This window comes from Gymnoscopelus microlampas (assembly GCF_963454915.1).
Source record: "Gymnoscopelus microlampas genome assembly, chromosome: 16".
NCBI classification, from domain to species: Eukaryota; Metazoa; Chordata; class Actinopteri; order Myctophiformes; family Myctophidae; genus Gymnoscopelus; species Gymnoscopelus microlampas.
This window is the reverse complement of record NC_139953.1, coordinates 33,698,034-33,712,685: the sequence shown is the minus strand read 5'-3', so window position 1 is coordinate 33,712,685 and position 14,652 is coordinate 33,698,034. Positions and strand designations below refer to the sequence as shown.

Sequence of the window (14,652 nt, the reverse complement as noted above, 5' to 3'; positions counted from 1 at the left end):
GCCAAGCCTGCTGGGCCCCCCACCTTAACTCTTTAAGACCGGGAACGCATCTGTGTGTCATTTTTAGATTTCGTTGGGCTATTCAAAAATAGCAGATATACAGCTATCCGCTATTTTTGAAAAATCATGAAAAGTTGTGCAAATATTTGTTTTGTTTTTTGGCAGACATTTGTAACTCAAATCATTGCTTCTGGGGGTTCCTGGAACTAAATATTTTACAAATGTTCGCTTCAAGATTTTTCAAAAATAGCAGATCTACAAGCTCATAGCGCGGCACTCGGTGCCGCGCTATGAGCTTGTATATCTGCTATTTCTGAATAGCCAAAGAAATCTAAAAATGACACACAGATGCGTTCCCGCCGGTCTTAATGGGTTAAGCCATCATACAACAGTGTCACGTGATGAAAATAGCCAATCTACAAGCTCACAACGCGTTCTGCATCTTGAAGATCAGCTATTTCCATTCAGTAGGCCTATACAGTACCTACAGGCCTATCTCACTACTCAGGCAGGAATATAGGAAGACAAACAGATAGACAGGCAGGCAGACAGACAGGCAGACAGACAGGCAGGCAGACAGGCAGAGAGACGAGACGGGACGACCCACTGTGAGTGGATACAGACCAGACATGCAAGGTAGCTGAATGGCAATTTTCTGCTGGCCCGAAAATCACATGTTTCACTTCCACGCTGCTGAGGGCGGCGAAAGTGTATTTTGGGATGTGCTCCTCGCACAGGTTTGTGCACAGCTGCTTAAAATAGACTTCTGCTATCCCGCAGCTCAGAAAAAAGAAAGCCAGGCTTGAATGGTGTCAGCCGGAATATTTGAATACTACAATATGTTGACCTGAATTCTTTGATTCACCGCCGTCTGTGAGGTGTTTGACGCATTCCATTGCTAATTTCCAAGCTAATTTCAACAGGCCAAACTCATTATAGTAGATTCTTGCATGACTTAGTCTTTCTCCTAATATCTCATATGTTGATTTCTTACTTTGGCTACGGTTTGTGATGTGACCACGTTCATTCATTTATAGTACGGGAGATTTAAGGGGTAGAAACATTATCCTTGCTTCACATCTGTCTTTTCCCTCAGTCTCACACTAAAGTAAAGTTCTCCTCAGAAAAGGGATGTTAGGGTTTATGTGGTTAAGGTAAAAAAAAATGTAATCATATCACACAAAGATTTGGCGGACCCCCTGTAGTAACTCTGAGGACCCCCTAGGGGTCCCGGACCCCCTGTTGAAGACCCCTGCACTAGGGTTAATGTGGATGTATTTGCTTGAATTGGTAAACATACACAGACTTCCCCACTAGATCTCTACATAACCATCAGATCCTCTTGTATCAGGAATCACACACACACACACACACACACACACACACACACACACACACACACACACACACACACACACACACACACACACACACACTCCCTTTTATCACATGGTGCGTGGCCTAGGATAGTTACATAAGACCGTGTGCGTGAGTGAAATGTTCTAAGCATGTTTGCGTGGCAGGCTGTGCGGCGCTACGCTCTGTCAGTCAACTGAGCCGGGGAGAGGCAGCTTTAAACGAGATTAGCCGTGCTGATCTTTAAAGTCAAATTAGACACTAATGGGTTATAGCGTATTTGGCGTTTGTTAGCCGTGGCTCCGTTGTAAACGAAGGGCAGTGTGTGGGAGAAGCGTGCCATGCAGAGTTTTACCTCACAATGGCTCCACTGTGTTGTCATTCACTGAGCTAACAGGGTCTGTAAAGGCCATGCGTGTGACTATGGGAGACGAGCCATGTAAAGTACAGTTGCCATCATCTATACCAGTGGTTTTCAACCTTTTTCGCGTCAAGGACCCCCAAATTGACAAATATTAGCCCAGGGACCCCCATTTGAAAGGATATGCCAGGGACCCCCAATGAGAGACGATTTTTACGGCTCTAGCAGTGATTCTCAACCATATTAATTGCAAGGACCCCCAGTTTAACATGCATTAGGCTACTACAGACCCCCATTTAATGGCATTTCTATCTCTGGGACCCCAATTTTTATTATAAAATCAATGTTAATTTAACTCTGAGAGTGTACAAATGGAACCAAATGGACCCGTTAGGGTCCATTTGGTTCCATTTGTACACTCTCAGAGTTATAGACCCATAAGGGTCCATTTGGTTCCTATCTATCATTTGGCTGGGGACCCCCTGGAACTCCCTCAAGGACCACTGGTGGTCCCCGGACCACTGGTTGAAAACCACTGATCTATACCCTTGAATTTTGTTTAGTTAGACTTTGTAGTGTTGTACCGCAAAATATGGGGGGTTTACGCGAATAGAAGTGACTCATTTCTGCTGCTAACCACATAAACTCGAGCTTCCCTCTTCTGGGTATTATCACAATAGGCGAACATTTGGCGAAAATAGCAGTGTATAGCAAATGACATGGTTTGTTTAATGTCAATAGTTACCGTTACCCGTTGTTGCAGCACGTTATTTCAGCTATTGACATAGAGCAGTGGTTTTCAACCTTTTTCATGCCAAGGACCCCTAAATTGATCTACATTTGCCCGCGGACCCCCATTTTTGTGCCAGAAGCAAAGATATCAGTTAATTTTCTGCTATTTTTGAATAGCCAAATCTAAGTGGTTAAAATGATTGTGACGCTATGTTAACTCATTTCGCTGGGGACCCCCTGGTACTCCCTCAAGGACCACTGGTGGTCCCCGGACCACTGGTTGAAAACCACTGACATAGAGCAAAGTACTGTAGGGTTTAAGTGGTTAAAGAAGTCATCCTGGAAGTCCCCGGTTCATCCCCTGGCCCGCCTAATCTGTTTGTCAGAAGTGTTATTGAGTGAAACCCTTGAGCAAGACGCACCGTGTTGGATTCGAACCCCCGGCCTAGACTCTGCTAAACTCTCCTTACCGAGCGTGCTGTACGGTACCATATAGCTCAACAGTAAAAAAAAAAACAAGAAGGGGAAAAAAAGAACATTGGCGCACTGCCCCACTGCATAGCTGGGTTGGGTTGAATTCAGAGAACAAATTGCACACACAGTAAGTGCAAATCTATAGTGACAAATGCCCCCAAAACAAAGAGGACAACTTCAGTGCCTATCAGAGCTTTTAGAGCTATACTGTAAGTGGATGTATTGCGCTTTGTTTGGCATGGAATCCACAGATTGTAGTTGCAGCCCACACGTGTCACCATGGGGTCTGCGTTGTACTTGATTCATAATAGGCTTGTCCCGCTCAAACTTCAGAAGGGGAATGAATGAGTTTTCTAATGCACCTGCCTGCTATTGATGAAAGAGAGAGAGAGCGATAGAGGGGGATTTAGAGAGCGTTAGAGAGCATTGCAGAGAGAAAAAATGAGGCCATATAGGCTAGGCTTTTGATTAAAGCTGCATTCCGGGAACTTATTCTAACCACATCCCTTGCGTCCCTATATTCTGGGGGCGAACATTTGGCCGATCTACAAGCTCATGCGTTGTGAGCTTGTAGATAGGCTATTTTCGGCCAAGAGATTTGGTGTATAGGCAAAATAGGAGGGGACCGTGTATAGACCTTTTGTATGGGTGGTTAATGAATAAAACGCCATTTTAACCAATCTGTTTCGTAGAGTATAAGACAATATAACTGACACAACTGCAGTGGTTGGAGGTGATCTCCCTGCTCTTCTATTGAGAAATGTAGACCCCGGTTGACAAGCGGTATTGCCTGGACCTCAGAGGGCTGTGTCTCCCCTGCCCAAGCGGGTGTTCCCTCTTAGCTCGGCAGTGGAAAGTTCAGCGCTCACCCGAGAGACCTGGGTTTGAATCCCGGGTAAGACATAAATCTTAATCTCCACACAGCCTACTCTGTGTGGAGTTTGCATGTTCTCCCCGTGTCTCTCAGGGTAGTTAAATACCCTCACAAAAACATGTAGTAATCCAGGTCGCTATACCGCCTCCCCCATGACAGCCGGGGCGCCTGATGGAGGGGAAGGGAACTGGTTGGAATTACGTGTTCCTTCCACGCCCTACGTCCCACCGGGGAAGCTCCCCCCCTGTCAGGTGAGAAGAAGGTCAGTTGGCTCTCATGCATTGAAGGAGGCATGAGCTCGGCCCTGGGCTCCCTCGGCTAGTGGAGGGAGTGTAGCGCCCAGGATCACTTAGAAAATTGGCTCCGGGTGAAAAAGTGGTGCAAAATCGTGGGATAAAAAAATGTAAAGTTAAAAATATATAAAAGAAAAAAATAAATGAATCTTTAAGCCTGGCTGCTTGTGCTTTGTATTGAGGTCATTTTCTTTATAACCAAGTTTTGACTGATTCTTTTTGATAAAAGTTTGTATTACTCAGTAATTTATTATTACTATACTTTTTTCTTACAGAGCGAAGACCAAACTAATTAGAGAACAGCAGCATAATGTGCTCTTGGGGTTATGCGAAATGTACAGATTAGTGAGACAAATGTATGTATTTGGATAGGCGGACAGAGACACTGGTTTATTGGATGGGACTGTGACGAATGGAGTGTTTCTATGTAGAGCTGTCACGATCATGACATTTTAGCAGGCTATTGTCACGAAAATAATTGCGAATAACGTTCTGGCATTGAACATCGGCACATAGAAATCAAGATTACATTTCTGTTTGCCTTTTAAGCTTTGTAAACAATAATCACAAATATGACACATAACTTAAATATAGACGATACAAAGAAATGAATGACCGGGTACCAATAATCAAAATTGGCACTCTGCTTTGTTTAGTCTTTGCTCAGTAAGAAAAAGTAAAGTAATAATAAGTTACTATGCAATAAAATAAAAACTTTTTAATGAAAATAATCACTCAAACTTGGTTTTGAAAACAATAACCTCAATACAAACACATAATAAGCAGCCAGGCTTAAAGCTTCCATCTATGTGGACCGCACAAAAATGCATTTCGCTTCTTGTATTGTAGACCCTATACCTGTATGAGTAGTGACAAATAAAACCTTCTTGATTCTTGGAATAATTAACTATGGTCAAAACAGGCCTTTAAAATAATGTTATAATTTCAACATTTCTGAAAATAGTGGAGAATAGCGTATCTACAAGCTCGGCTATTTCCACAATTTTAGATATATTTTTTAACAATGTGTCAAACATTTTTAACCCTTTGAGACCTGAAGCCGATTATACATGTCTCCTAAATCTCCCCCCAAATCCCCCCAAAATGATATGCATTTGGCCACGGACCCCCATCAAAATATTTTGTTCCAGGGACCCCCCAGAAGCAAAGATTTGAGTTAAAAATGTTCGCTTTAAAAATATATATATATATTCAAAGATTTGCACACATTTTCACGTTTTTTCAAAAATAGCAGATCTACAAGCTCGTAGCGCGGCACTCGGTGCCGCGCTACGAGCTTGTATATCTGCTCTTTTTGAATAGCCCAAAGTGTAAAATAATGCTTTTTAGCTCAAATCGAAAAATGACACAGTTCCAGGTCTTAATGGGTTAAACAGATGAATAATTGCGATGATCAGACGATCAGACGATCGTCATAATTGTGACAGGCCTGTTTGTGTGTCTCTACAGGGCCTGTGTTCTGGCGGCGCACAAAGCAATGTGGAGCAAATAAAGATCCTGAAACGCTGACAACCAGAGGTAAGCCCTGCAGCTTTAACCATACAGTCTGTTGTTGAGCGTCAATGAGTCCCTCATCAGGAATCTATACTGGAGACTTTTCTGTTTTCACTCTACATGAAACATCTTCGCAGAAAATAGCCGATCTACAAGCTCACAACGCGACGCATTGTGAGCATTGTGACGCATTGCGATCTGCTATTTTCTGTGAATATTTTCCGGATGCGGCGGTTTAACTCCTTCTACAACAAATAGTGAAAATACTCAAAATAGACATGGTTTTAATTCAATCCAAGTTGAAACTGGTTAATTATTGCTGACACTCCAAAATGCCTCGCAGATTCCCACACACAGATACATGTACTGTGTGTAAACACACACACACACACACACACACACACACACGCACACAAGTGCAACCCCAAGCAAATAGTTGCATCAGACGGATTCATGTGCATGCACAAAGCAGGCACGCGCGCACGCACGCACGCACGCACACACACACACACACACACACACACACACACACAGTATACAGGCACATACAGTACTGTGGAAAGCCACATGGTTTCTGGCCAGCTTGCCAACACTAGTTGAGAGTATATATTTGCCACAGGCACTCCTGCTGTCCAACAACCACAACATCTCCTCACCTGCTACTGCAGCACGACATAGCGTGCCCACTTAAAGGAACACTTCAACCATTTTCAACCTTATATCTTCATAACCAAATGGACCCGTAAAAGGGTCCATTTGTACACTACACTGTCAGAGTTACAAACGGATGAATGAGGATTGTGCTGTGCGTGTGTGTGTACTTGTGGTGGATTGGAGTTTACTCCGGTTTCAAGCTTCAAGATTTCTTTATTGTTACATATTGTGTACGGGTACAGGACATTAGGGTATATGGGATACCCTACGTATACGCTTATTTTTATAAGCATGGGATTCTAACATCTGATTGTCATGGGGAAGTAGTTGTTTTTGTCCAAAAATCTTGATGACTCTTTGTACCCTTAGTACTTTTCTTTCTTTGTCCTGTTGTGAATCATTGAAAGTCTTTTTCCCCGTTACGCTGCAGTGTCATAGGACAGGTGAGGGAATAATATAATATAATCCACAGGGAGCGAGGGATACAACCAGATTAAAAGCTAAAGCGATGGTATAGACAATCATGTACTGGTTATGACCCCTTTTCTCTGTCCAAGGCTTAAATCCTGTGAATCCCTTCACTCTCACATTATTTGTATCAATAAGTACAACATTCATACCATACCATCTTAATATATCATATTGTTGTTGGGCATTTTTTTCTTTTTTTCAAAGATGCCCTAAATCGCCGCGATGCATTCAAAAGTGGAAGTGGTTAAGTCTGTCTGTGTTTTTTTCTCAATATTAAACCAATGAAAAGTATTAACAAGATCTTGTGACTAAATAGCTATTCGATCGATTGGAGGTATGTTACAGTATATATATTTCTTAAACAAATGGGAAAGTGTTATTTATTTTTTCCGGGTTACTGTACAGTGTGTGACGTGGTCCCCCGTCTCCACTGTTCTCCCTGGCGTCTCTAATCCCTAGTGGCAGCAGCTGTGCCATCCCTGTGACAGTGGTTGGTTGGCACGCCACGTACCATGACAACACACCACAGGGGTTAATGTGGGATTCAGGCCGCGGTGCACAATCATGCAGCCACTGTCACCTCTGACCCAAAGCCACCATGATGATGCTGCTTCCGCAAGGCCTTGAGGAAGTTGTCTTACCAAAGGCTTGCATGCATTGCATTAACCACTTAAGCCCCAGCATCGGTATTGTGGGCAAAGCTTTCGCTGAAAATAGCCGGTCGACAAGCGTATAGCAACGCGTATAGGACGGTATAGCAGGCTTTCTCAAAGTGGGTGCCGTGACGCAGGTCCAGGGGTGCCGCAGAATACTTTGATCATATTTGACTTTGTAAAACGGACCTGAGTTGCACTGTACTTGGTGCGTTCTATTTCAGTCTACACCAAATCTCTTCGCCAAAAATAGCAGATCTACAAGCTCACGCGTTGTGAGCTTGTAGATCGGCTATTTTGGGGCGAATGTTTCCCCTCAGAATGGGGATGCTGGGGTTAAGCGTCAAGTAGAACGTTATTTTCAATCTCTCCTATAATGGAAACGGACATTCTCCCAAGTTTTCCTCGTGGCTACTGTATCTTTAGGGGAAAGATTTACATATTTACGTATCGTAATATGACATACATGTAAGGTGTAAGCTATAATGTAATTCAGGGGTGCCATGGATGAAAAAGTTGTTTACACGGGTGCCCTGAGCCAAACATGTTTGAGAACCACTGCGGTATAGGACGTCACATGCAACGTATAGGCCCACTTGTTTTTTTCCCCTTCATACCAAACGTCTTTGACAAAAGTAACTATACAGTATCTACTATTTAATAGGTATTTTTTAATATAAGGTGATGTTGTGAGGTTGTAGATTGGATATTTTCGCAGAATGTTCTCCTATGCCCAGAGTTGGGACATCAGGGTCCATGTGGTTAAACAGCCTTTGCTGTGTCTGGAAGCTCTTTCCTCAGAGAGAGGTGTGTTCGCATGAAATGCAACATGAGCGTCAGCGCAATGCGTCTCCCCCCCCATGCAGTCCCAGAGGTGTTGGACAGTACTGTATGTGCTGTACACAGGCTCTCTGATGTCAGGTTACTTATATACAGTATACAGCCTGCATCAGGTCAGCCTTATGCCTGAATAACACTTGGACGCGTAGCGGTGTAACCACACAGAAAATAGCCAATCTACAAGCTCGCAACTCATCGCGTTGCAACACGTTGTGAGCTTGAATAGATCAGTGAGCTTGTAGATCGGTGCGCGACACTGGCAATTAAGTGTAAAGTCATGCATTGATTAAAACCCTTTAAGACCTGGAACGCATCTGTGTGTCATTTTTAGATTTCTTTGGGCTATTCAAAAATAGCAGATCTACAAGCTTGTAGATCTGCTATTTTTGAAAAAAAATTAAAAATTCACACAAAAAAAAATCTATATATTTTTTTAAACCGTTAGGATTTAGAAGGCGTTTGTATAGAATCAGCCTCAGGTCTTAATGGGTTAATTGATGGGTTAGTTATTCATACTTTATTAACGGTTTGCAAAAAGTACAGAGGTACAGTTCTACATAATAATGCTAAAAGGATAACACAAAAAGCCCAGAGGGCTAGCTTGTTTCCGTTGGGGTTTCCCATGTATTATTCATTACACTCTCTGCTGATCTGGGCATGTGAGCGCTGCCTCAGTGAGCCAGTAGCACACGTGCCATCTACTCACACGATGTCACTATAGGGTTCAGATCCACGATCGTGACGTTTGGCATTGTCCTTCTGCTGTTTCCTCTCACCACCCAGCTGTCAAATAGATCGGGAAATCGGAATAAATGGCTACAGGATTTCGATGTATGTCATATTGGTGTTTTGCGATGGCCACTGTCATCTATGTGTCTGTCAGACTGGCTGTAACTTCGCTCTTCTGCAATGTTGGGGTGTCCCCAGTGGTGGAAAGTAACTAAGTACATTTACTGAAGTACTGGACTTAAGTACAATTTTGAGGTATTTTTTACTTTACTGGAGTATTTCCAGTTTTCAGTACTTTCACTTTTCAGAGGCAAATATTGTACTTCTACAATTATTTGAAAACTTTAGTTACTTTGCAGATATAAAGTATTATATCATAAAACATACATTAACCACTTTAGCCGTATTTTATGCATAGGCTATTTGCATAGGCTATTTGAAAATATTTTTTAAAAAGCCGACCTAGTAGATTAGTTGTAGATCTGCTATTTACAAACGTTTTAGTACTTTGACTTTTGGTACTTTAAGTATATATTCATGCCAATACTTTTGTACTTTTACTCAAGTAACATTTTGAACACAGGCCACCTCCCAGTCAGTAGACAAAAGAGAAAGCATTTTACATTGTAAAAAATGAATAAAACTGCAATCTATGGTACGAGCAGCTCTAAGTGGCGAGGAGCTTTTATTTGGTTGAATTCCTTATCAGTAGCTTAGTGTACAAGTGACAAGTGAACACAGCGTAGCGTATGGCTTCTCCCAGGACACCAGAATCATCTGAGCGTCCAACATTCATAGAAGCTTCATACATTATGCAGGTTCATTTTTACAGCTGGACTGCCACACCACGCAACCAGCGTTGCCAGATTCTGTGAGAGAAACAAGCAACCAGGTCTAGGAAAACCAGCCCAAAAGAAGCGACTATGGGCCACAAGAGCACTTTAACATATACATCAGCTATTTGAGAATAGCAGATCTACAAGCTCACAACGCGTCGCGATGCGACGCGTTGTGAGCTTGTAGATCGGCTATTTTCAAATAAAATCTTGCGGGGAAGTTATAATAAGCAGACCTGGCAACCCTGACAAACTGCTGCCAGAGCCATAAAGAGAGTTCTGACACTAGCGTCGACTCCCATAGTAAGAATGGAATGCGGAAGTGCTCTCAATGAGATAGTTCCAATGTTTGGAACTATAGCCCATAGAGGCCCGCTTTGCGGCGAGATCAAAGCGTGACGTTACTCTCTCTTCTACACTCTGACTGCTGCTAGCTAGCTACATCTATACAGTCCACGTTACACTGTAATAGAACAATATGGTATTGAATTTAACAACTTCCATCGACTGTTATTGTCACATGACGGGTTTACGGCTGCAGAAAAGTGGGTGAAGTGTGTGTGTGTGTGTGTGTGTGTGTGTGTGTGTGTGTGTGTGTGTGTGTGTGTGTGTGTGTGTGTGTGTGTGTGTGTGTGTGTGTGTGTGTGTGTGTGTGTGTGTGTGTGTGTGTGTGTGTGTGTGTGTGTGTGGTGACGTGTCTCAAGTATTGTTTGCTCCTCTGCAGAAGAGTGACAGTAGAGCAGCAAGAGCTTCCTGCTCACTTTGGAACAGTGCAAACCTTTGTGTGTGTGTGTGTGTGTGTGTGTCTGTGTGTGTGCGCACGTGCTGCATGAGCTTGCGAACGTGAGGTGTGCAACTGTGCACGCTCTCTGACTGTGGGTGATGTAGGTTGGTGAGAAACAGAAATGAGTCACCGATTTCCAGCGTTTCCGCTGCGTCTCGTCTCGTCTCGTCCTTGTGTGGGCCACGGAGCTATTCGCCGAAATGTCAGCGCGTCGCCCTCAAACTGGGGCTCCATTGTGGTTTACTGGTTCTGCCCGACGGTACGGGGACACCAGCGAGGCGGCACGGGGGTGCAAGCGATGCAGCTAACGAACCTAGTTAACCGGTTAAGATCTGAGGCAAAGAGATTCTACAAATGTCTTCTAAATCATCTTCGTTCTCAAACCTTTACGTGCCAGGAACCCCCCCCCCCAGAAGAGAAGATTTGTGTTAAAAAAAAAATAATAATATTCAAAATTCTTCAAACACTTCAAAGATTGTTCCAAAATGTTCAAAAATAGCAGATGTACAAGCTTGCGGCGCGGCACGAAGTCACGCGCTGTGAGCTTATATATCTGCTATTTTTGAGAACCACTGTTCTAAACCACTATTCGAAATCACAACACAGGTTTGACCCCCCCCATCTGAAAATGTGTTGTGCCAGGGACCCCCCAGAAGAGAAGATTTGTGTTAAATACATATATATTCTAATATAAAAAATATTTCAAGATTGTTCCAAAATGTTCCAAAATAGCAGATGTACAAGCGACACAGGTGCTTTCCCCGGTGTTAATGGGCTATGCCTCACTCCTTTCCATTGACACGTCTTGCTGGCATTTCGGCGGCCTTGACTCAACAAAGCAATCGCTTCTCAAGGAGCCGGTCTGTGCAGCGAGGTGTATGGTCTTTGTAGGAGAGCCTACGCAGAATGAACCCAGGCTCCCTGTGATTATTAACCACTTAAGCCCTACTGTAGTGTGTATATACTTCATTCTATGACAAATTTGGACTGTTTTCGGAAAATGTTTGACAATATAATGACATGCCCAACATAGGGATGCCAGTTGAATGCGGTTTCAGCTCTCGGCGTCACAAGGCCTCCTCAAAACATCAGTATTATGGCCTCATGGCTAAGCGAGTCAGCCAGTCTGTGTACTTAACACACAGAGACGTCATTGATATGTCATGGAATGGAGTTTGGTTCCTGATCGATGTTGCATGTAGACAGAGACAGACAGACCTTTAGTAATACCAAGGAAAATTCAGTTGTCATAGCAGCACTGCAACAAAACAGGTAAGACTAGAGAACAAGTACAGAGAAGTAGTAACACTAGTAACTAAAAGGATAACACTATGACAAAACACATATAAAGATGACTCCTGGACTGGTCAGGCGTGCATAGTGTATAGACGAATCCACAGACGCGCTGCCTGTAGCTGCCTGTAGCTGCCTGTAGGCGGCCATTGCTGCAGTGTCGCGTCCGCGGAGCGTTGACACCGCAGCAATGGCTGCGCCGCAGGGCAGCACTCTGTGGATTTGTGTATAGGCCACCAATAGGTGTAAATAGAGGTGAAGGTAACATTTGCTTCCGACAAAAACGACAACATTATAAATAGACTCAAGACCTACAGTATGTCATCCCTTCTCTGTGAAAGCAGTTGTTTTCACATTCGTAACACCTTAGTGTGGTGGTTATTCTGTTGTCGCAGCTTTGGGTGTGATTTAGTTGTCATCAATGAAAAGTATGCTCTTCTCGCATCGTTGCAGTGCACTTTTTTCATCAGCTTTTCCCCCAAATAAAGGAAGTGGACAGGACCTTGGTACGATGACATTTTGAGCAGGAACGTAACGCATAAGAGACCCCCGTGGTCTCACATTTAATGTGGTGAGAATGTGCCGGACAACACAACAGACTCTAATCACGCTGCACTGAACACTCTCTCACCTCCCGCTATAAGAGAACGTGGACACCATTCAAAACAGAAAAGAACATTCAGTTCAATGGAGGAGTGGTGCCATGTTATATTTGGTTCCTCAAGCTATATAGAGCTAGTCATAGTCTGTCTTATCATCGCTGTCATGTAGCAACCTCATATGTCCAAATGGTATCTTTTTACTAATTTATACTGTGTTTTATGCTTAGTTTTATGACAGTGTTGCGCAAAATTAGCGATACATCGTATCACGACATGAGCCTACAGTATATATGACATGCCTTACTACAGGGGTCTTCAACAGGGGGTCCGGGACCCCTAGGGGGCCCTCAGAGTTACTACAGGGGGTCCGCCAAATCTTTGTGTGATATGTTTTTTTTTTTTTTTACATTAACCACTTGAACCCTAGCATCGCTTTTCTGAGGAGAACTTTAGCCAAAAATAGCAGATCTACAAGCTCACAACGCCTCGCGCTGCGAGGCGTTGTGAGCTTGTAGATCGGCTATTTTTGGCAAAGAGTTATTGGTGTGTAGACTGTAATGACACGCCCAAAATAGGAAGTGGTTAAGTCTGTCTGTGGGGTTCATAAATATTAACCCATGAAAAGTATCAACTGCGTAATAATAACTACATTGGATCCACTGGAACACAGGTTGTTTTTTTTCCATCAGTCTTGGACATACAAGGTTTTTTTCCGGCCTGACAGCAGCGATATACAGTAGCTCCCTCTTGGCTCTTTCAGTAGCGGTTAAGGAGTACGGCATTCTCACCAGCAATAACTTAACGCTGTCAAGTATGCTGTGTTTGAGAAAAAGAGGGGGAGACGTCAGCAAATTAGCAGCAGCAGCAGAGCAGCAGCAGCAGCAGTGCTGAAGCACTTACAGTACAGGCCCACTCCAGAGCAGTCATCCCTGGGAAACATCAAAGCACCTTTGTGGTGCCTCTGACTCTGACAGATGCAGGGAATGGGCAAACGGTGGAGTTTTGAAGCCATCGGTTTGAGGCCCCCCGCTTGCTTGCTAGTGGCGGAAAGTAATGTACAAGTACTGTACTTAAAGGGGAATACCACTCATTTTCAACATTGAACTATGCCTTTACTTAAACTGCCAGAGTTTTTTTTTTTTACCCTCACAGACTGGCAGTCTTTTCTAAGCTAGTACTTGATGATATTTTTTTTGTCCGTTTATTTTTTAACATTGAAGTGAATGGAGCAGCAACTTTTTGGAAAATGTTATCTCCTGGTTCTTTGTGACGAATGGAAAAACGGAAAAACCCAAAAAATAAAAAATAAATTTAGATTTGTTTTTGTAAAAAAAAAAAGTTTATATATATATATTGCAATAGCTAAATTCTCAAAAACGTTTATAAACGTTTTTGGCAGGCAATGTGTTACACCTTAGAGCAGAGTCCCCCCCCCCTTCTATGTTGCCTAGAACTGGATAATTGATTGAGGTCATGTGATCAGTGACATACGCAGGGTGTACTTTTGGCTGAGGGGGGCGGAGCCAAAGGTACACCCTGCGTATGTTGCTGGTCGCCTTAATACCTCTGATCCACACTACATCTCAGATCAACATATTGTACTTTTTTACTCCACCGCAATTATTTGACAGCTTTAGTTACTTGTTACTTTGCAGATTTTGATCGTTATTACAAAACATATGAACCACTATAGCCCTATTTTATACTTTGGCTATTAGAAAGTAGCATATCTACAAGCTCTTTTACTGTGGTACTGTAAGTATATTTTACTTACGTACTATTACTCAAATATTTGTTTCAATACAGGCCTTTTAATTGTAACAAGTATTTTTTATATAGTTTTATATAAAACAATCTGTGTACTTCTACCACCACTGCCGGCTTTCGATCTTGTTTTCTCTAAAAAGAGAAATGCAGAACCGTTGTCCTGCCTGAGCAGGTTTTTTTTCACCTCATAGTTGACGGTACTGGCCTGCATCCCAGAAAGCATCATGGGGCCATTCATCTGTATGTGTTAAATAGTGTCACTGATGCTCCCTGTGCAGATAGATAAATGTAAGGTATGTTTCCACACGGAAGTATGCACATGTGTTAGTCCGCATTGTGTGTGTGTGTGTGTGTGTGTGTGTGTGTGTGTGTGTGTGTGTGTGTGTGTGTGTGTGTGTGTGTGTGTGTGTGTGTGTGT

At 43.0% G+C, this 14,652-nt stretch overlaps 1 protein-coding gene across 3 annotated transcripts in view; it reads left to right on the top strand.

The window, feature by feature from the left end:
- fynb (FYN proto-oncogene, Src family tyrosine kinase b) overlaps nt 1-14,652 on the top strand; it is a 117,437-nt gene that overhangs the window by 16,015 nt on the left and 86,770 nt on the right. For all 3 annotated transcript variants that reach the window (XM_084083341.1, XM_084083340.1, XM_084083342.1), the window contains exon 2: nt 5,561-5,629. The gene's annotated coding sequence lies outside the window, so the exon portion shown is untranslated. The remainder of the gene's footprint in view (nt 1-5,560; nt 5,630-14,652) is intronic.